Raw genomic sequence first — 22,240 nt, 5'->3', positions numbered from 1 at the left:
TTGCAGCCCAAATAAATGCTTCACAGAGTTCAAGTAACAGACACATCTCAACATCAACTGTTCAGAGAGGACTGTGTGAATCAGGCCTTCATGGTCGAATTGCTGCAAAGAAACCACTACTAAAGGACACCAATAATAAGAAGAGACTTGCTTGGGCCAAGAAACACGAGCAATGGACATTAGACCGTTAGAAATGTGTCCTTTGGTCTGGAGTCCAAATTTGAGATGTTTGTTTCCAACCGCCGTGTCTTTGTGAGACGCTGTGTGGGTGAACGGATGATCTCCGCATGTGTATTTCCCACCGTAAAGCATGGGGGAGGAGGTGTTATGGTGTGGGGGTGCTTTGCTGGTGACACTGTCTGTGATTTATTTAGAATTAACCAGCATGGCTACCACAGCATTCTGCAGCGATACGCCATCCCATCTGGTTTGGGCTTTGTGGGACGATCATTTGTTTTTCAACAGGACAATGACCCAACACACCGCCAGGCTGTATAAGGGCTATTTTACCAAGAAGGAGAGTGAGGGAGTGCTGCATCAGATGACCTGGCCTCCACAATCCCCCGACCTCAACCAAATTGAGATGGTATGGGATGAGTCGGACCGCAGAGTGAAGGAAAAGCAGCCAACAAGTGCTCAGCATATGTGGGAACTCCTTCAAGACTGTTGGAAAAGCATTCCAGGTGAAGTTGGTTGAGAGAATGCCAAGAGTGTCCAAAGCTGTCATCAAGGCAAAGGGTGGCTATTTGAAGAATCTCAAATCTCAAATATATTTTGATTTGTTTAACACTTTTTTTGGTTAGTACATGATTCCATATGTGTTATTTCATAGTTTTGATGTCTTCACTATTATTCTACAATGTAGAAAATAGTAAAAAGAAAGAAAAACCCTTGAATGAGTAGGTGTTCTAAAACTTTGGACCGGTAGTGTAATTAAATACAATGGAATCATCAGTCTCTACCTAATCAATAACAATCAGTCCTACATGATGTGTCCATAATAAAATGCCCAGTCATGACACATTCTGCTTCCACTGGTTCGCTGTGCTACTACTACTAACCTATGGAATTCACACTACTGACCACACCGCTCCCATCGCGTGCGCGAGTGTTGCAAAATAAATGTACACATACATGTTATTCAATCATTGCACCCACACTGCTCGTGCGCATCAACGAGCGTATGCGTAGCCAGTCTCCTCATTGGTTTTTAGGAGCATATACCCACATGTGTGATTGAAAGATGAACTGAGGTCCACAATACAGTCCAATTGGTGGTGGTAATGCACCTTAAAGTTGGTTGCCAAACACCATATGAAGTCCAAAGAAGAAGAAGCCTGAAGGAGGACAGATTACTAGAAACAAAAAAATCGGTTTACCCTTTTATCTGTGGATTAATTGTCGGAGTAGAGGACCTTGTGCATTTCAGGTAAAATCACAACCCAATGTTTATATCCCAGGACAAATTAGCTAGCAACAGCAAGCTAGCTAGCTAAATTGCCATAAATTAGTCATTTAGCAGACACTCTTATCCAGAGCAATTAGGGTTAAGTACCTTGCTCTAGGGCACATCGACAGATTTTTCACCTAGTCGGCTCGGGGATTAGAACCAGCGACCTTTCGGTTACTGGCACAATGCTCTTAACCACTAAGCTACCTGCCGCCCAATGTTTAATGCTTTTCGACCTGCCCCGAAATTAATATAGTTGGTTCAGAGTTTGTTTTGATACTTCAACCTGCATGTCCTGATCGCGTCTGGTGTGGGTGGACAAAATCAACATGCGTACGTGCGGTCTGGTCCTTGGGAAGTTTTGGTTCATGGTGAGTCACCACAGTAGGACTCGTGGTCACTAGGGCGGGGAGAGAGACGCCACTCCCAGCACTGTCCAAGGAATAGGATCGTAGTAGAAACACTTTAGAGAACAGGTGGTCGATAAAACGTTAACGTTTAGAAGGTATGAGGAGACGATGAAGAGTATTGCTGTCTCTTTTTTTTTTTTACTAAGTAAATTCATGATTGGAACATTACAAAGTATCGAGGAATAAGCTACACATCAACGGAGGCACACCGGGAACTAATATGAAAGTGACAGTGTGTTTTGGGAAGACCAGGGTTGTCGTTCCTTGTGGCAATGGGAATATTAACGTCCACAGTCTTATCGAACAGGCCGCCATGAGATATAAAAACGCTATTGCGAAGGTAGGACATGTTTTATAAATTTTAGCAATGGGTGTTTTTGCTATTTTGCCGGAACATAGTAACGTCAGTAGCAAGCTGTCAAAGTCGCGTCAATTCAAATCTGGTATCAGGAACAAAAGAGGTCAACACGACTTCTAAGGTATACTAGTTATTTTAATTAATGCAAAAACCTTCAATGGTAAATATGATGTTTCGTATATACGGGCTCTCTGAGATGTCTCGCAGAACACCCCAGACAACTAACACATTGTTCCAGAAACAATACCCAAATACTCTGACAGAGGGAGTTTCCCACTTCTCTGCTGGCCAATTAGAGTAAAGACTTGAGCGTGGTTTAAACTTTCTCAGCCAATCCGTTGATTCAGGGGTTGCTCTCATCTCCTCGGCGCCATTTGTTACACACTTCAGCCAGGCACAAGATTATCATAACAACCTATCATAGTGAGAAGAGCCAGCTCCCTTAGACATCATTCCTAGTCAAAGGAAGGCTCACAGATCACAAATAACTATTATAGTCTAGCATTTGAAGACACAATCCTTATCTTATTTTAACCCTTAAAACAGCTCTTCACATCAATCACAGCCTTGCCAGGTGTCACAGCCTACATTAGCCCAGTCAAGACTGCATTCTTTCTAAGTTAGTCATCCCATCAATTTAGGAGAATAATAAATCCCCAATAGTCCCCCTTTTCACACCTCATAAGGTGTGATTAAAAAAATAAGAAAACACAGATTGTCATTCATTATAATACAATACAAACAAAAAATCACACTTTTATTAATAGGCCATAATGATACTAAAAAATTCAAACCCTCAGTCCATCTACACCCCACTTGCAAATTGTTACCAGTCACCAAGGAACTTCAAACCATCACATAAGAAAAGACAAACATTCACATGGTTAACTTGATTAATAAAGCATAAAACACAGGATTAATAGAACACAAAACATAAGACTATTAAAACATAAAACACAAACAGAGAAGTATATTTTGGCCCCCTTTAGACACCCTCTAGTGTCACTCCACCAAGCCTGGTAGGTCATATCCTCCATTCCTAGGTTGGAGTCCAGGATTGGGCCTTATCTCACCATCTGTGGGAAATCACCTTCTCCATCTCCTTTCTCACCAAACCTCAGACACAGGAAATAAGACAACATCCACAAAGAACAAGTATACCCATAGAGGCTATAACTTCACCCAGAATAGTTACAACAATAGTTTTCCATTTATCAAATATGTTATCAAACCAACCGTTTATGGAGCTATCAATATCAGATCTCTCAGCCAGTTTGTTCGTCAGTGTAGTTACTCCCATGAAGCTCTTTTGTCACTGACCCGTCCGGTGCTATATTGTTTGAGGATGAAAATACAGCACATAGATCCAAACAGAACACAAACTCCGCCCCTCTCAGCCAAAAGCATATCTAAAGCTATTCTATTCTGCCTTGTCATTAAGATAGTTGCCGCTGTCTGCTCATCTAATCCCTTTATTGCATCACAAGTGTGGTTTATAAATCTTTGCTGGTTATAGTAAATATAATTTATCCAATCTACGTTTTTATTAATTGTTGACCACCAAAAAATACTTGATTCAAACTCAACTGCGATCTGATTCCTAGCTTTGAATTGTTCTGGAACCTCTCGAGGTACTCCTACCCCATCAAAGGATCCTTTCATCAAAGGATCCCGGGAGGAGGTCCTACTTTCTACGTGACAACTCACCAGTCTCTGACACGTTTGATTGTTTGCGTATGTAGGTGAGTTCACAATCAGTTATCACCACACAACCATCAGATGTCAGCACGGGCCTGGTTTTAGTTCCTACAATCCTCTGGCTGCAACAAAGAGGAGAGATTAGTCATGGTCTCGTTCAGTTGTGATATTCTCTGTGTAGGAGCAGAGCTAAGATGCCCTACTCTGTATCCTATCTTACTAGTCCTAGAATAACAATTAGAATCCCCTGGTCTTCAAACGTAGGCAACCTAGGTCGGAATGACTTTGTTATCGGGGGATACTGATAGTTCAAGTTACTACAAGACTCTTTCACCACATTCCCAGGTGGCTTGTATGGAGGATAAACCTGACAGAGAGTCAAAGCCTGTCAAGGGGAACGGAGTAGTTGTTAACCTTGGTTTGGCTGTCCCACAGGCATAACAGTCCTCTTTAGACATAGTTCTTGCCGTATACTAAATCCATTCCAACCACCGGTCAAGCTTCCTACACCCCGTCTCCACCTGTCCTACTTTCTTCAGGTCTATAGGTTGCACTGTCTCACTACCTCCCTCAGAGAGGTTTACTCTATAGGGTGCCCCAGTTGAAGAGGATATCTCACTTGTCAGGTCTGTAACCTGTTTTTGCGTACTTCAGACTTTCAGACAGTACCTACCCTTCTATGGGTCGCACTGCCATTTCTGGTAATTCCCTATTTTCACAATACTTCACCTGTCCCTAAACTGTGCACGGAGACCTACACATCCCCCACGCTCTCGACATAAGCAACTACATAGTCCCAGGATGTACACGGCGACACACATACAGTGATGTCCTCCCCTAAAGTCCCTAATCTTCCCCTTTCCCTACGTCTAGCTGTCTCCTATGCCTTCATAGACTGTGCTCAGGTATTATTTTATCAACTTGTTTTAGGTTAACTACTACTTTTGGCTGATCAGAAGGGTTTGAGTGTGTTAGGAATATGGCCCCCACAATCAGACAGCTACCTACCGTCAGGAGACCTGTGAATCCCCACCCTTGCCCTGAGAACATGTCAGACGCCAACCCATTACTTCACCTTCTACCAAACTCACACAGGGATGATCAGACAGGGTAAGGGAATCTTCGTTAAGGAGCCAACCCCCGAGCCCTAATGGTGATCGGATCTTTCTCCTAACTCTGTGTTTGTTCATCAGGTGTAACTGGGTTTACCTTTTTGCAGTGTGTGACATGCACCCAGATGGATCTAATAGGACTTGATAGGGCCCTTTCCAACAGGCCTGCTTCCAGTTTTTCTTCTTTTAGGGACTGGATCCACACCCAGTCTCCTGGTGAGATAGAGTGGGTCACCTTCTCCTTTAGTTCACCTGTGGGGCACAAAACCTCTGACATACGGGTGTGGTTAATAAACTATCTTCACACATACATGTTGAGCTCTCAATTTCTATTGTTGTTTTTTTTTTTTTTTTTTATCCTATCATTATTATTTAATCCTATCACTATTATTTAATCCTATCACTCCCCCTTTTTTGACACATGATTTGCCCATGTGTCAATATTACCACCTTTCTAAACCCTTCCTTATGCAATTTATCATCCTATTGCCATGCCTTTAATTTTTTAGATTATCTTTTGCTTCTTTATTGCTCCTCCCACTTCCTTTGTCTTTTATGGCAGCTAAATTCAACTTTCATCCAGTTCAGAATCAATTAGTAATCCAATCAATCAATCTCTTATCTTGTAAAAACACTTATGTTTAGTTCAAACTCTGTTCTACCCAGGCTCTCCCGGGCTTGACCTGAAGACTAATTGTTGGACATGACAAGTCTATTTCTTAGGTCACCTAAGTCTTCTGTCTAGAAACAAAGAATAAAAATCTCTATGTTCATGATTAACCCAGTTATATCTAATAGCCCACCAAAAAACCTCATCATCTTTAAATCACTACCAATGTCATATCCTTCGTTACTCTCTACCATTTGGATAACATCCCTGATGTATGTATGCCTCCTTAGAGTTCCAAATTACTTTACCATGGGCTACCATTGCCTTCCCATAGATAAGATCACTTAATTTACCCGTATGCAGTACATAATGGAGTACGCAAACTTTACAGCACTTTATCATTACCAATAAGCTCATCATTTGTTTTTTGTTTTAACGGTTTTGGCGCTCCAAATATAGCAGTTTTCCTGGATGAGTTTAACATTCGCCCCTCCTGTGTTATAGTGTGTCCTAGGTAAATGACCTCGCTCTACCAAAGTTGAAGTTTCTTTTTGCTCACTTTGTGTCCCTGTTCTGCCAGGAAGGTTAACAATTGGATTGTATCCCTCTTACATCCCTCCTGAGTGGGATTAGCCAATAGAATATCATCTACATAAACTAACATTCGCTTCCTTCCCTAGGTTCAAACTTTCCCAAATTTTTAGTTATAGCCTGGGCTAAGATTGTAAGACTTTCCGAGTAGCCTTGAGGCATCCTAGCCTAAGTCCATTTCCTTCCCTGAAAAGTAAAGCCAAACCACCCCTGACTATCCGGATGAACTTGGATACTAAAGAAAGCATTAGCTAAATCTATCACTGTAAAATAGGAGTTCTCTGGTTTCAATTGGTTCAGCAATGTATTTCAGCAATGATATTTCTATTAACCCCCTGCAAGTCCATGACCATCCTCCAGTCGGCGCTAGGTGCCTCCTTTCTAACAGGAAATATTGGAGAGTTGCATTGTACCTCATCTCCAGGAATTATCACCCCTCCCTTAAGTAAATGCTCAAATGTAGGTGTTATCCCTTTTATTGCTTCTGGTTTCATAGTATATTGCTTTTGGTATGGTCTATTATCGAATCGAGGAATCACTTGTACTGGAGCTACCCCCTTAATTAGTCCTACATCTGTTATCCTTGTGACCATAATTTGAACGGAATTGCTTCTAACTCAGCCTCCTGTTCCTGAGTTAAGAAAATCTCTTCCTGTCATCCGTTAAAACTTATCTCCAGATGGACACTGGGCTGGGTTTTTGCTCTCCAATTTAACTTTCTTCTATATCTCCCAGTGGAGTGGCCATACTGATCCCCATTTGGTGTATTCTGCCAGTCAGTAATGTTTTTCCCCTGTTTTATCCATTTACCTAGTGTTAACCATTCCTCTGAATGTTCTTTCACTAGGGCAACATGGGGGCTCCACCTTTCTCTGTACAGCCTCTGGCTCTGTGAACCCATTTTAACCCAATTTGAAAAAACAACAATCACAAATAGCCAGGCCTCACTCAATTTGATAGCTCACTTTTATGACCTAAATACTGCCTAACTGAGATGAGCTAATCTCTTTCTCCTAGTTATAATCTAAAGATGGTAGTACACACAAAACATGATAGATATTCCCAGTCTTAACCCATCAATAATTGTTTGTATCATTCTAATTCCTCCTAACTAATCCATTAAACCACTCAAAATTCCTCGAGTATACAATGATTATTTAATTGATTACCCTAACTCTGCTACATGTGATCTCATCTCAAATGATCCATTTATCAATTATTTATTCAACCCCCTAGGAAAACCTGTCTTCCCTTCTATTGTTCCTGTCCTCCCTGTAAATGTCATATTTGAGTTTTTAGCCAATACAATCACGGTTACATCAAATGTTCCCTCATTTAATGGTATTTTCTTCCTAATATAACTTCCCTAAATGAGATTAAATCCCCTGCCTTCCTCTACTATCCTTATATCATTACTGGATCAATGATAATAACTGTAATAACTGTCAATAATACTTGTAATAACTATTTCACATTAAATTGTGTCTTTTTTCTGATAATGTTATAATTGTAGCCTATTCCATCACTTTAATTTAAAATATAAGTTTATGTAACAAATCCATAACCCACTACAGGCTGGCGCTATTCCCCAGCACAACAGCCAATTCATACTTTCATCCTAACCAAAATAAATTATCGTTTTAAAATCGTCCAATTATTCTGTATTTTCCCGCTAACCCATTTCAGTTCGCTATTCAATGTATTTAACTGTTCTCTCTGATTATGCCCTAATTAATAAAACAAATACTTGCTATCGTTGGTCAGCATACGCTTAATGACATTCTTATCATCTGAACTATACTGTCTCTCACCCTCCCCTTGCTCCTTCGGGGAGAGCGCATGGTAACCTTATAACATATTTTCATAGACTTTTCTAGAATACTTCTATTTAAGCTATCTAATTCAATCTTTCACATTTCTCAATCCACATAGTAATTTAGGTATATAGCCCCACTGCGAAAGCTTTGTCTACTGTCCCTACCTGTGTTCGAACCAGGGACATCGCCAGTCACTTCACACCATCTGCGATGCTCTCAAAGTAACTACTCCCAGCTCATAGAGCAAGTGACGTCACCAAATGAAAATCGCAGTAGCTTTCACCTCAGCAAAAACTCTCTCTCCTTTTGATTCCCTATTGTATAAGTTAGTTTTTCTATTTAACCCATAAACACGCTACAAATAGTCCATTCAACATTACCAAACCAAATACTCCATCGTACCCATTCAATCAACACATCAGCCGTGGAATTTACACTCATAAATGCAGATTGTTACTCCATGCCTTGAAATGATAAATAGATTTCCACTAATAGTACCATTAATGATCTCATCTTACCCTCTGACACAAAATGAAGTTCCCTCACTGTACTACGTTAGCTCTACCATGATAATTAGTTCAATTTAACCCTCTATTTGTTTTGTACTATATTATACATTACGTCTAAAACAACATTACTTATGGTCAGTTTATTCCGCCATCATATTATCCAACAACGCCACAATCTTAAACTCATATGGGGCGGCCGACAGTTTAGTGACCAATAGCGCCGCGCCAACAACCGAGAGGTCACCGGTTACAATCCCCGAGCCGACCAGGCGAAAAATCTGCCGATGTGCCCTCGAGCAAGGCACTCAACCCCAATTGCTCCCATAAATCGCTCTAGACAAGAGCGCCTGCCAAATTACCAAAAATGCAAATGTAAACATTCTCTACTTTCTCACCCAACGCATGTCTACGCTCGGTGAGCAAGTTTAGAACATTCTCTCGTCAGATACCCACATGCGTTCCCAGCCAACTGCCAGTCTTTTCTGGCTCCAAAAGCCACACTTTCGCTCTCACCAGCCCCTCCCCTCGCAACTCTACCTTTTTGAGGAGCTGTGAGGAGCTGCTTCTCGTCCCAGCGCGCCTCCAATATTCCGCCGTTACTCAAAGTACTCCAGTCCATTTATTTAAATCAAATAATTCCCACCTAATTAGTTAAAGTTGGTGCACGTTTATAAACCGAATTATTTCGGTCTAATTGTTTAACCAGTATTTTGCACGGTCAAACATCAAACGTTAAATCAAATAATAAACCAAATAGCCCAAACCAAGCACCTAAAACCAGTATTATTCTATGTCAAACATCAAACCTCAAATCAAATACTAAACCGAATTGTTTCGACACAACTATTCAAAAGCAGTATTATGCTATTTCAAACACCAAACGTTATATTTCAAATGTATCAGTTCAAACGTTTTAGTTCAGTCACACAATTCATCACTTTAGCTTTATGTTCCCAATTGTTTTTAACGGGTTATATGGTTTAAGCAACCACAAATCCAACAGTTATTCCCAAATTATACAGTTTGGACAGCCACAGACGTCTTATGATTCCCAATTTGTTTTCTATCAAGGTATACAGGTTTATCATTCACACTTTCATGCATACGACAACACTCGCACTGTTTAACTTTTTATAGTACCTCCTATGGGTGTCTTTTGTTAACGTTTGCACAATTTAAACCTTATTTCCTATTTGTAATTCTCATTATTTACTGTTTTAAAAAATTATTTGTATTCACAGCCAAAAATGGTACACAGTTAAGCGTAGTATACAGTTATCACACAGCAAAAATAGTACACAGTTATCGCCCTCACTCACAATACACAGTCATAATCCTATCATACAGTCAAATATGTCACACAGTCATAAATGACACCCATGTTCCACACACAATCTATTTGGGCACACAGCCTCTTCTACTATCTTTAAAAAATACTCCGCTGAACCTAGCCATATCCTCGAAGTTATGGACCTTGCCAGTCGCTAGTATTTATCTAAAATTTCCCGAACCTTAGCCGTATCCTCGTAGTTACGGACCTTGCCGGTGTAATTCTTCGAACCTAGTCGTACTGTCGTAGTTACGAACCTTGCCGATAGCAATTACTTAAACCAATTATTCCCTATATCTAAAATTTCCCGAACCTTAGCCGTATCCTCGTAGTTACGGACCTTGCCGGTGTAATTCTTCGAACCTAGTCGTACTGTCGTAGTTACGAACCTTGCCGATAGCAATTACTTAAACCAATTATTCCCTATATCTTCCGAACCTTAGCCGTATGTCGCAATTACGGACCTTGCCGGTAGATGTCAGCATTGTCTCCTGAACCTAGCCGTCTCTTAGCGGACCTTGCCGGTAGAATCAACACTCTGGTACCATGGTTTTAAACATCACATTTAGCAAAGGTTTGCATGTCCCAATATTGTGCTTATCTACTCATAATAATTTCATAATTTAGTTCACTTACATCAGACAGGTGTTTCACAAAATTAATTTGGATAAAGCCAATGTGCAGATCTTTGGTTATTTAACAACAGGTATCTGCTTACCTTTTTAGAAGCCCGGGCAGTTTGTGAAACACACGGTTCGATTAAAGAGTTGACCAAATGGGCCGGACAGTATCCAGCGAAGTCCCTTCTACCAGACCGCGTCGGGGTCACCAATTGTCAAAGTCGCGTCAATTCAAATCTGGTATCAGGAACAACAGAGGTCAACACGACTTCTAAGGTATACTAGTTATTTTAATTAATGCAAAAACCTTCAATGGTAAATATGATGTTTCGTATATACGGGCTCTCTGAGATGTCTCGCAGAACACCCCAGACAACTAACACATTGTTCCAGAAACAATACCCAAATACTCTGACAGAGGGAGTTTCCCACTTCTCTGCTGGCCAATTAGAGTAAAGACTTGAGCGTGGTTTAAACTTTCTCAGCCAATCCGTTGATTCAGGGGTTGCTCTCATCTCCTCGGCGCCATTTGTTACACACTTCAGCCAGGCACAAGATTATCATAACAACCTATCATAGTGAGAAGAGCCAGCTCCCTTAGACATCATTCCTAGTCAAAGGAAGGCTCACAGATCACAAATAACTATTATAGTCTAGCATTTGAAGACACAATCCTTATCTTATTTTAACCCTTAAAACAGCTCTTCACATCAATCACAGCCTTGCCAGGTGTCACAGCCTACATTAGCCCAGTCAAGACTGCATTCTTTCTAAGTTAGTCATCCCATCAATTTAGGAGAATAATAAATCCCCAATAAAGCCCAGTGCGCGGTTTACTCAATGTGGCGATTTTCTTTGAGAAAGAGAGCGAATACAGATTCATTCTGGGTTAAATTATTGATTATTTATCGACATGATTGATGTGAAGTGGCGCTCAAAAACATGGGGCAATGCACAAAGTTGCAACAGCCTAGACCATAGCAAATCCTAGTGTGTGAACATTGTAGCAACCATGGCAAAAATTTTACAACTATATTCGATGCTATTGATACATTTTGTCAATCATAGCACTGATTTTTGTTACAATGCCATTGATTGGCTTGCTAAATGCAAGTCGGGACCCATACAACGTGATGTTTACATCCCCATGTACCTGGGGCATTTAAGCCCTGAATGATGCCTGACCGAATGCAATGTCTCTCAGGCTGCATGCCGCCCCCAAGACCAGAGCAAATCACAGCAGGGCTGCTTAGCAAGCTAGTCTTGTTAGCTAAGTAGCTCCTGAGTGGCGCAGTGGTCTAAGGCACTGCATCGCAGTGCTAACTGCATCGCAGTGCTAACTGTGCTACTAGAGATCCTGGTTCGAATCCAGGCTCTGTCGCAGCCGGCCGCGACCGGGAGACTCATGGGTGGTGCACAATTGGCCCAGCGTCGTCCAGGGTAGGGGAGGGAATGGCCGGCAGGGATGTAGCTCAGTTGATAGAGCATGGCGTTTGCAACGCCAGGGTTGTGGGTTCGTTTCCCATGGGGGGCCAGTATAAAAAAATAAATAATGTATTCACTAACTGTAAGTCGCTCTGGATAAGAGCGTCTGCTAAATGACTAAAATGTAAATGTAAAGTAGTTTTGTGAGCTAGCTAGCCAGTTATATATGCTAGTTGTTAGCTTGCATAACTGATATGTATATAATTATAAGGGACACTTCATGTTCTGTGGATAATATTTACATTTACAGAGTGGGTGAGCTCCATTTCTGACAGGCTGATCAAATTAGCTTCCAGCCTTAGAGCTTGATCAGATAAAATAGCAGCCTCAGAGGCTGATAAGTCAGGATGCTGCCTTGTAGGCTGTTTCATGAGCAATGCTCCTTGCAGGCATATTAGCAGTCAGTGTCTTATAGGCTGATGCATATGATCCAGTGGGTAAGCTCTATTACTGGCAGGCTGATCAGATTCAATAGCAGCCTCAGAGGCTGATAAGTCATGAGCAAAGCTACAGGTATATATTGCTGATAGATCCCTATGATTTCACCCGTCTGGTCTTATTAGCCAACGGTGTACCCTCTATAGTGAAAAACAAAATCTCAGTTAGGATTTTAATATGGCTGCAAGGAGCTTTGCTCATGAAAGCTTACAAGGCAGCATCCTGACTTATCAGCCTCTGAGGCTGCTATTGAATCTGGTCAGCCTGCCAGGAATAGAGTTCACCCACTGGATCATGTGCATCTGCCTATTAGGAACTTTGAGAACAAGCATCCCAAGTCTCCAATGGTCCCAGAACTGGTTGATGTGCAGGCCTAAGTGACCACACACACTCAAATGGACCTACAGATGGGGTAAGATTCTTCCATCATTCACATACGGTAGACATAGTGTAAACCACCATGTTGGCAACAAAATGTTGTTCTCAATGCTTAAGTTGTATTGTGTATGGCTCACTCAATGTCTTTAATGTTGTGATTCACAGACACAAGATTACCACAATTTGAATGCTACAACTGAGATGGAATGACGTTGAGGGACACACGCTGAGTCCCCGAGGATGACTGGACATGGGAGGGCCGGATATTTGTAAAAGGGGTGCAGAAACACACCAGCACCCCATTTTATGTTTATTCTGTTTATTCTATGGCCAACCACCCCCCTTTTTCCACACTATGCCTTTTATGCGCCCTGGTCCGTCAACTTCGGACACTTTGGAACTCTCCATCTTGTCTCTATAAACTCACCCTACCTTCACCCATTTTCCCTATGCCGCTTCATTCACTTGTTCATCTCCCAAAGTGATAACATCTAGACTCAGTTACAGGCTTAAAAGTGTTGTGGTGTACTGTTTTTGCTACCTTTTTTGCACCTGCTTATTCTGGGGTTCAGACTGAATGCAGTGGTAAATGTGCTGCTCACAACTGACAGCAGCAAAACTGACCTGTTCAATTGACAAGAAGGGTGTTGATATATCTGCAGATATATATGGCATCTTTGTTTTAACTCTGTTAAAGACATGCTCCGGTACTTTGGAGACATAACGTTTTTTTTAAACCTCCTGCTTTGGGCTGGATGTGTCCAATGTGTAGTTCATACATGCATAATCTATTAGCAGAATTACTGTCTTACCTTAATTAGCCACAAAATCCCTAGTGCCATTTTCCCTACATTTTCCCCCACTTGGGCCAACACCCTAGCAATTGGTGTTCTAATCAATGACGTTGTGCACATTTCTGCACATATGTGACGTAGTACGCAATTTTTGGCTCATGAGTGATACTTTCAGAACTACTGGCAAAAAGTACACAAAAGTACTGTAGACACTCTTTAAGTGTGCATTTCTGTTTCTCATTCTGCTGGAGTTGACCTAGTATTTTATATTAAACCTACCAGAGGAGACTGGTGGGAGGAGTTATAGGAGGACGGGCTCATTGTAATGGCTGGAATGGAATTAATGGAACCTTATCTAACATATGAAAACCACGTTTGACTTTGTTCTATTTATTCCATTCCTGCCATTACAGGTTTTTTTTTCTGGATCCAAAAGGGGCTTAGGTGGTGGGCGTGGCAGGGGCATGGAAATGGGCATGGAATTTTAGAGAACATTTTAGAGGCCCCCATCTTGGCGGCGTAGAGAAATTGTTTCTGTTTTAAAGCAAATTTCCTACAATTCTACACATTTTGCCATGTTTTCTTTTTTTCAGTTTTACAGCTAATTTCCTGTGATTTCTACGAATTTTTAACACTTCCTGACTGTCTAGCTTTTATTTTGGTGATTTGTTAGTTCTCAAAGAATATATTTAAAAAATACAGTACCAGTCAAAACTTTGGACACACCTACTCATTCCAGTGTTTTTCTTTATTTTTACTATTTTCTACATTGTAGAATAATCAGAAAATATTTTATATTTGAGATTCTTCAAAGTAGCCACCTTTTGGCTTGATGACAGCTTTGCACACTCTTGGCATTCTCCCAAGCAGCTTCATGAGGTAGTCACCTGGAAAGCATTTCAATTAACAGGTGTGCCTTGTTAAAAGTTAACTTGTGGAATTTATTTCCTTCTTAATGCGTTTGAGCCAATCAGTTGTGTTGTGACAAGGTAGGGGTGGTATACAGAAGATAGCCCTATCTGGTAAAAGACCAAGTTGATATAATGGTAAGAACAGCTCAAATAAGCAAAGAGAAAGGACAGTCCATCATTACTTTAAGACATGAAGGTCAGTCAATACGGAACATTTCAAGAACTGGCTCTCATGAGAACCGCCACAGAAAGGAAGACCCAGAGTTACCTCTGCTCCAGAGGATAAGTTCATTAGAGTTACCAGCCTCAGAAATCGGCAATGAACTGCACCTCAGATTGCAGCCCAAATAAATGCTTCACAGAGTTCAAGTAACAGACACATTTCAACAGACTGCGTGAATCAGTCCTTCATGGTCGAATTGCTGCAAAGAACCCACTACTAAAGGACACCAATAATAAGAAGAGACTTGCTTGGGCCAAGAAACATGAGCAATGGACATTAGACCGGTGGAAATCTGTCCTTTGGTCTGATGAGTCCAAATTTGAGATTTTTGGTTCCAACCGCCGCGTCTTTGTGAGATAAAAGAGTAGGTGAACGGATGATCTCCGCATGTGTGGTGTCCACGGTGAAGCATGGAGGAGGAGGTGTGATGGTGTGTGGGTGCTTTGCTGGTGACACTGTCAGTGATTTATTTAAAATTCAAGGCACACTTAACTAGCATGGTTACCATAGCATTCTGCAGCGATACGCCATCCCATCTGGTTTGCGCTTAGTGGGACGATCATTTTCAACAGGACAATGCTGTGTAAGGGCTATTTGACCAAGAAGGAGAGAAATAAAGTGCTGCATCAGATGACCTGGCCTCCACAATCACCCAACCTCAACCCAATTGAGATGGTTTGGGATGCGTTGGACCGCAGAGTGAAGGAAAAGCAGCCAACAAGTGCTTAGCATATGTGGGAACTCCTTCAAGACTGTTGGAAAAGCATTCCTCATGAAGATGGTTGAGAGAATGCCAAGAGTGTGCAAAGCTGTCATCAAGGCAAAGGGTGGCTACTTTGAGAAATATAAAGTATATTTGATTTGTTTAACACTTTTTTGGTTAGTGCATGATTCCATATTTGTTATTTCATAGTTTTGATGTCTTCACTATTATTCTACAATGTAGAAAATAGTCAAAATAAAGAAAAACCCTTGAATGAGTAGGTGTGTCCAAACCTTTGACTGGTACTGTATATAGGTCCATTATCTTTTCTACCTTCATTATATCTGGTTTTAGTCATTTAAGTTCACACTGAAAGCATTTTTCCACCCTGAAAACATATTTGGACTTAAGCGTCCCGAAAAAAACGCATGGTGGCCCGTCCAAGGATTTCAATGGCAGAAAGATCCCTGCATTACAATGAGCCTGTCCTTCAATAGCTCCTCCCACCAGCCTCCACTGATACCTACCTTACGTATCCAGTTGTTTCTCGATTTATAACTCACCCACCAAAAATCACAATATGTTGTTTTATATTTTGTGTCATTTGTACTAGTCTAATTCCTGTAATGGAAAAGCAGAAGAATATGTGCTTTCTCGGCTAGATATAGTAGTTCATATGGTACTCTTCTATGTCCCAGGTTTGTGGCATTAATGAATAATTTCATATTTACTTAAAGTCAGATGTTTATATGTTATGTATAAAAGTGCCTTCAGAAAGTATTCATACCCCTTGACTTCTTCCACATTTTGTTGTGTTACATCTAAATTCAAATTTGATTAAATAAAACATTTTCTCACACCCATCTACACACAATACCCCATAATGACAGAGTGAAAATATGTTTTTAGAAATGTTTGCAAATTTATTGAAAATTAAATACATAAATATCTTATTTACATAAGTCTATACTTTGTAGAATCACCTTTGGCAGCGATTACAGCTGTGAGTCTTTCTGGGTAAGTCTCTAAGAGCTTTACACACCTGGATTGTGCAACATTTGACCACTATTCTTTTAAAAATTCTTCAAGCTCTATCAAATTGGTTGTTGATCATTTCTAGACAACCATTTTAAGGTCTTTCCATAGATTTTTAAGTAGATTTAAGTCAAAACTGTAACTCGGACACTCTGGAACATCCCCAGTCCTTAACGATTGCAAGCATACCCATAACATGATGCAGCCACCACTATGCTTGAACATATGGAGAGTGGTACTCAGTAATGTGTTGTGTTGTTTACCATTGCTTTACTATTCCTTTAAAACAATGCAATTGTTTAATGTGATTGATGGGTGACTAGGTGCATTATTGTCAAATAAATATGCTTATTCATTTGTGATTATGGATACCTTATTCAATGAGTTAATATGGCTTTGAATCTGCAACAGAACATGTCATCAAGTTACTTTTAAATTGCTTTAATACAGCAGTGTATTCTGACACCATGAATTTAAATAGATTTTTTGCGTTATTTTTAACTTATTTTGTACATAATGTTTCTGCCACCGTCTCTTATGACCTAAAAGAGCTTCTGGATATCAGGACAGTGATTACTCACCTCATACTGGACAAAGATTTTTTCTTTAACGAGTCGGACAATCATTGGATAACAAAATAAACAAGCTACGAATATCCTACCAACGGGACATAAAAAAATGTAATATCTTATGTTTCACCAAGTCGTGGCTGAACAAAGAAATGCATAACATACAGCTGGCGGGGTTTACGCTGCATCGGCAAGATAGAACAGCCGCCTCCGGTAAGACAAGGGGTGGCGGTCTGTGTATATTTGTAAACAACAGCTGGTGCACGAAATCTAATATTAAGGTAATCTCGAGGTTTTGCTCACCTGAGGTAGAGTATCTCATGATAAACTGTAGACCACACTATTTACCAAGAGAGTTGTCATCTATATTTTTCGTAGCTGTCTATTTACCACCACAAACCGATGCTGGCACTAAGACTGCACTCAATAAACTGTATAAGGCCATAAGCAAACAGGAAAACGCTCATCCAGAGGCGGCGCTCCTAGTGGCCGTGGACTTTAATGCAGGGAAACCGTTTTACCTAATTTCTCCCAACATGTTAAATGTGCAACCAGAGGGAGAAAAAAAACTCTAGACCACGTTTACTCCACACACAGAGATGCGTACAAAACTCTCCCTCGCCCTCCATTTGGCAAATCTGACCATAATTCTATCCTCCTTATTCCTGCTTACAAGTCATCGATGCACCAGTGACTCGGTCAATAAAGAAGTGGTCAGATGACGCAGATGCTAAGCTACAGGACTGTTTTGCTAACACAAACTGGAATTTGTTTCCGGGATTCTTCCGATGGCATTGAGGAGTACACCACATCAGTCACTGGCTTCATCAATAGGTGCATCGATGACGTCGGCCCCACAGTGACCGTACGTACATACCCCAACCAGAAGCCATAGATTAAAGGCAACATCCGCACTGAGCTAAAGGGTAGAGCTGCCGCTTTCAAGGAGTGGGACTCTAACCCGGACGCTTATAAGAAATCCCGCTATGCCCTCCGACGAACCATCAAACAGGCAAAGCGTCAATACAGGACTAAGATTGAATTGTACTAAACCGGCTCCGACGCTCGTCGAATGTGGCAGGGCTTGCAAACTATTACAGACTACGATGGGAAGCACAGACGAGCTAAATTACTTCTATGCTCGCTTCGAGGCAAGCAACACTGAAGCATGCATGAGAAAATCAGCTGTTCCGGATGACTGTGTGATCACGCTCTCCGTAGCCGATGTGTATAAGACCTTTAAACAGGTCACAATTCACAAGGCTGCAAGGCCAGACAGATTACCAGGACGTGTACTCCGAGCATGCGCTGACCAACTGGCAAGTGTTTTCACTGACATTTTCAACCTGTCCCTGACTGAGTCTGTAATACCAACATGTTTAAAGCAGACCACCATAGTCCCTGTGCCCCAAAACACTAAGGTAACCTGCCTAAATGACTACAGACCCGCAGCACTCACGTCTGTAGCCTTGAAGTGCTTTGAAAGGCTGGTCATGGCTCACATCAACACCATTATCCCAGAAACCCTAGACCCACTCCAATTTGCATACCGCCCCAACAGATCCACAGATGATGCAATCACTATTGCACTCCACACTGCCCTTTCCCACCTGGATAAAAGGAACACCTATGTGACAATGCTATTCATTGACTACAGCTCAGAGTTCAACAACATAGTGCCCTCAAAGCTCATCACTAAGCTAAGGAACATGGGACTAAACACCTCCCTCTGCAACTGGATCCTGGACTTCCTGACGGGCCACCGCCAGGTTGTTAGGGTAGGTAACAACACATCTGCCAGGCTGATCCTCAACACGTGGGCCCCTCTGGGGTACTTGCTCAGTCCCCTACTGTACTCCCTGTTCACCCATGACTGCATGGCCAGGCATGACTCCAACACCATCATTAAGTTTGCCGATGACACAACAGTGGTAGGCCTGATCACCGACAACGATGAGACAGCTTATAGGGAGGAGGTCAGAGACCTGGCCATGTGGTGCCAGGATAACAACCTCTCCCTCAACGTGATCAAGACAAAGGAGATGATTGTGGACTACAGGAAAAGGAGGACCGAGCATGCCCCCATTCTCATCGACGGGGCTGTAGTGGAGCAGGTTGAGAGCTTCAAGTTCCTTGGTGTCCACATACCCAATAAACTATCATGGTCCAAACACACCAAGACAGTCGTGAAGAGGGCACGACAAAGCCTATTCCCCCTCAGGAGACTGAAAAGATTTGGCATGGTCCTCAGATCCTCAAGAAGTTCTACAGCTGCACCATCGAGAGCATCCTGACTGGTTGCATCACTGCCTGGTATGGCAACTGCTCGGCCTCCGACCGCAAGGCACTACAGAGGGTAATGCGTACGGCCCAGTACATCACTGGGACCAAGCTTCCTGCCATCCAGGACCTCTATACCAGGCGGTGTCAGAGGAAGGCCCTGAAAATTGTCAAAGACTCCAGCCACCCTAGTCATAGACTGTTCTCTCTGCTACCGCACGGCAAGCGGTACCGGAATGCCAAGTGTAGGTCCAAATGGCTTCTTAACAGCCTCTACCCCCAAGCCATAAGACTTCTGAACAGCTAATCAAATGGCTACCTGGACTATTTGCATTGTCCCCCCCCCCACCCCCTCTTTTACGCTGCTGCCACTCTGTTTATTATCTATGCATAGTCACTTTAACTCTACCCACATGTACATATTACCTCAAATACCTTGTCTAACCTGTGCCCCAGCACATTGACTCTGTACCGGTACCCTCTGTATATAGCCGTGCTACTGTTATTTTACTGCTGCTCTATAATTATTTGTTTTATATACACTACCGGTCGAACGTTTAAGAACACCTACTCATTCAAGGGTTTTTCTTTATTTTTACTATTTTCTACATTGTAGAATAATAGAAGACATCAAAACTATGAAATAACACATATGAAATCATGTAGTAACCAACAAAGTGTTCAACAAATCAAAATATATATTTTTTTGAGATTCTTCAAATTGCCACCCTTTGCCTTGATGGCAGCTTTGCACACTCTTGGCATTCTCTCAACCAGCTTCTCCTGGAATACTTTTCCAACAGTCTTGAAGGACTTCCCACATATGCTTAGCACTTGTTGGCTGCTTTTCCTTCACCCTGCCGTCCGTCTCATCCCAAACCATCTCAATTGGGTTGAGGTCGGGGGATTGTGGAGGCCAGGTCATCTGATGCAGCACTCCATCACTCTCCTTCTTGGTAAAATAGCCCTTACACAGCCTGGGATGGCGTATCGCTGCAGAATGCTGTGGTAGCCATGCTGGTTAAGTGTTCCTTGAATTCTAAATACATCACTGACAGTGTCACCAGCAAAGCACCCCCACACCATAACACCTCCTCCTCCATTCTTTACCTTGGGAACTACATATGCGGAGATCATCCGTTCACTCACACGGCGTCTCACAAAGACACGGCGGTTGGAACCAAAAATGTCCAATTTGGACGCCAGACCAAAGGACAAATTTCCACCGGTCTAATGTCCATTGCTCGTGTTTCTTGGCCCAAGCAAGTCTCTTCTTCTTATTGGTGTCCTTTAGTGGTGGTTTCTTTGCAGCAATTCGACCATGAAGGCCTAATTCACCACAGTCCACTCTGAACAGTTGATGTTGAGATGTGTCTGTTACTTGAACTCTGTGAAGCATTTATTTGGGCTGCAATTTCTGAGGCTGGTAACTCTAATTAACTTATCCTCTGCAGCCGATGTAACTCTGGGTCTTCCATTCCTGTGGTGGTCCTCATCATAGCGACTGCACTTGAAGAAACTTTCAAAGATTTTGAAATTTTCCGGATTGACTGACCTTCATGTCTTAAAGTAATGATGGACTGTCATTTCTCTTTGCTTATTTGAGCTGTTCTTGCCATAATATGGACTTGGTCTTTTATCAAATAGGGCTATCTACTGTAAACCCCCCCTACCTTGTCACAACACAACTGATCGGCTCAAACGCATTAAGAAGGAAAGAAATTCCACAAATTAACTTTTGAGAAGGCACACCTGTTAATTGAAATGCATTCCAGGTGACTACCTGATGAAGCTGGTTGAGAGAATGCCAAGAGTGTGCAAAGCTGACATCAAGGCAAAGGGTGGCTATTTGAAGAATCTCAAATAGAAAACATATTTTGATATGTATAACACTTTTTTGGTTACTACATGATTCCATATGTGTTATTTCATAGTTTTGATTTCTTCACTATTATTCTACAATGTATAAAATAGTAAAAATACAAATAAATCCTTAAATGAGTAGGTTTGTCTAAACGTTTTACTTGTAGTGTATACATACAGTTGAAGTTGGAAGTTTACATACATTTAGGTTGGAGTCAGTAAAACTCGTTTTTCAACCACTCCACACATTTCTTGTTAACAAACTATAGTTTTGGCAAGTCGGTTAGGACATCTACTTTGTGCATGACACAAGTAATTTTTCCAACAATTGTTTACAGACAGATTATTTCATTTATAATTCACTATATCACAATTCCAGTTTACATACACTAAGTTGACTGTGCCTTTAAACATCTTGGAAAATTCCTGAAAATGATGTCATGGCTTTAGAAGCTTCTGATAGGCTAATTGACATAAAGTAGGGGGGAAAGGGAGGGAGGTCAGAAACGTTAGTACATGTGGTGCAGAGCGAGAGAGCTCTTGACAGCCACCAGGATTAGGATGCTACTGCCTTCCAGATCTCAAGAGTGCCATTACCTGCGCAAAAGCACAGTGGGTAAACCTGGTATGCCAGCATGTCTAATAGCTATCATATCATTCAGCCTGGTCTCTCTAACTAAACCTGTATCACTGGATAAATGAAAGGTTCAAGGTTTATGAGCCAGACACATTCCCTTTTATTATCCAGTTTTTCCCTGATAATTGTAAACATTCTCTGCACTGTGAAGAGTAGCCTTTCCTTTCGCTGTGTGTGTGTGCCCATCAGCTAACACAACAATAGGAATCAGGATTCCTCCATGCAAGGCCGGGGGCGGGATAGAAAAATCTAATAAAATGATATTTGTCACATGCTTTGTAAACAACAGGTGTAGACTAACAGTGAAATGCTTTTCCAACAATGCAGAGTTAAAGATAAGATATCAAATACAAAATATAAATATTTGCACAGTGAATAATGAATAAAAATAATGAGCAAAAATAACATGACTATACACT

General features: G+C 41.5%; 1 long non-coding RNA gene across 1 annotated transcript; it reads left to right on the top strand.

Annotated features, from left to right (window-relative positions):
- Window positions 1-1,900: 1,900 nt before the first annotated feature.
- Window positions 1,901-13,355, top strand: LOC311101735. The gene is made up of 3 exons (XR_014609945.1): window positions 1,901-2,200; window positions 12,742-12,840; window positions 12,972-13,355. It is a non-coding gene; the product is annotated as an uncharacterized lncRNA (long non-coding RNA).
- Window positions 13,356-22,240: the final 8,885 nt, after the last annotated feature.

This window comes from Coregonus lavaretus (assembly GCF_964263955.1).
Source record: "Coregonus lavaretus genome assembly, chromosome: 2".
In the NCBI taxonomy this organism is placed as follows: domain Eukaryota; kingdom Metazoa; phylum Chordata; class Actinopteri; order Salmoniformes; family Salmonidae; genus Coregonus; species Coregonus lavaretus.
This window is presented reverse-complemented; position numbering and strand designations above follow the sequence as displayed.